Source organism: Cimex lectularius, unplaced genomic scaffold (genome assembly GCF_000648675.2).
Source record: "Cimex lectularius strain Harlan isolate CLEC.00 unplaced genomic scaffold, Clec_2.1 scaffold227, whole genome shotgun sequence".
NCBI lineage: Eukaryota > Metazoa > Arthropoda > Insecta > Hemiptera > Cimicidae > Cimex > Cimex lectularius.
This window is the reverse complement of record NW_019392955.1, coordinates 52,693-54,565: the sequence shown is the minus strand read 5'-3', so window position 1 is coordinate 54,565 and position 1,873 is coordinate 52,693. Positions and strand designations below refer to the sequence as shown.

General features: G+C 37.5%; 1 pseudogene; it reads right to left on the bottom strand.

Moving 5' to 3' along the window:
• Nucleotides 1–252: 252 nt before the first annotated feature.
• LOC112127909 lies at nucleotides 253–367 on the bottom strand (annotated as a pseudogene).
• Nucleotides 368–1,873: the final 1,506 nt, after the last annotated feature.

The following is a 1,873-nucleotide window of genomic DNA, read 5'->3' as shown; positions in this document are numbered from 1 at the left end:
TACAGCTTGTGCTTTAGAGATGTTGCCAAGCCCTCAGGGCTGCACCATTATTTTGCGCCCGGACAGCCCTCTTGTAACCAAGGATCGGGAGGGATCCCAGGAAACAATGAAGGAACCTGGAGTGAGAAAGGGACGTGGATGAGGACACGAAGTACCCTTTCTTGGGCACCGAGCCTTAACCATATTTTACCACCCGTCGTCGTCGTAGTTCCACATTAAGTGGGCCACGACTTCCTGGGTGGATGAAAAAGATGCCAACAGCACGCAGAGTTCCCAGGCGGGCACCCAGCCTGGTACTAACCACGCCCGATGCTGCTTAACTTCGGTGATCGGACGAGAACTGGTGTATTCAGCATGGGACGCTGGTATGATATCTCAGATATACAAGTATATTATTAGTATATAGTAAGTATATTATTAAGTTATATAAGTATATATTCCCGCCAACAAATTTCAGGCTTCTCTATCATATCGTTTTACAATACTTTCCAACCGCTTATACAACAAATACTAGCCGGAATGCCAATCAATAAATCGAGGTTGTTGCCTCTGTAAACAATATTAAAACTTTTTTTTTAATGCAAAAACCGAAATATTTTTACAATTTATTGAAATCAAAGCCATTTAGATTCTAATACTTTATTATTCTTATTATTATTTTTTTTTTGGGACAGTATTTCAACTACGAGGCCATACGAATCCGAAAAATAGCGCATTTGTAGGTATGTAGATTTCGAATGCAAGTCAGCTGGATTCGAACCCGGGACGGTTACCTTATGCGCCGTGCCTACACCTAAACCGTTTCGGCCACGGAATACTGTCTTTTTAAAAATATTAAAATATCTTGTTGATAAAATTACATTTTAATGTAATTTACCCTCACCAAAAAAAAATCATCATTACTACAATTTTATAAAATTAAATTTTAACGTTTTTATATTTTTATAGAATTAATTTTTTACAGGAGATTTGTATAACAGTACCAACAATAAACGATGTATAGTAGAAATTAAGATTTTATACCACAATTTCAACAAATTACACAGCACCAAAATATTCATACATGTAATAAGACTTCGGAATTAATATAATTGTGTTTATTGTCATTTTACGACTATGGTCAAAGCAATTTTATATTAAAAAGTATATGGGAAGAAGTAAATTTCACAACTTTAGTTCTAGTAATATTTTCCAGCAACAATTTTTGTCGCCAAAAATTTAAATTTTGCCGTTCTCCCAACTATAAGCGTGGACTAATCTTCGTTTAGTAGTCGCGAGGGCAACTTCCGTTCAGCCTTCTTGTGGGATTATAACAGTGGTTTCTATTCGATAAGGATTTGCAATTCGACTATGGTGAGAAGGAGTTTATTGTGGAAAGTTGAAAATGTTTTTGGGATGGTTTTTTGCTCGAGAGGGATTTTGAGGTTCTTGTAGGAGTGATGTAATGGGAGCATTAACTGCGATTCTGAGGACTTTGGATTGGAAGGACTAATTTCTTTGGATGCCAAAAGAAAGCGATGCTCCATACTGAAGATGGCGACATGACGAAACGTGTCTGATTGACCAAATTCAGCGAAGATAGGCAGACCAAGAAGGTAAGTTACTATAAAACTATAGAACAATAATTATTTATGTAGGATCGACGCTTCCAACCATTAATTTAGCCCCCTGCGGGATAACTCAACAAAAGGAACAGCTGACAGAGGGAGGTTACTTCAAGTGTCGAATGCCTAGTGTGTCGTGTCGGCTTAACATCGTGTTGTCTTTTCTTGTATTTTTATTGAATAATAAAACATATTTTTGTGTTGCAAGTGATTTCAATTACTCTACACTCCTCCCTCATCCTACAATTGAGGGCCGCTTTACGGTAGCG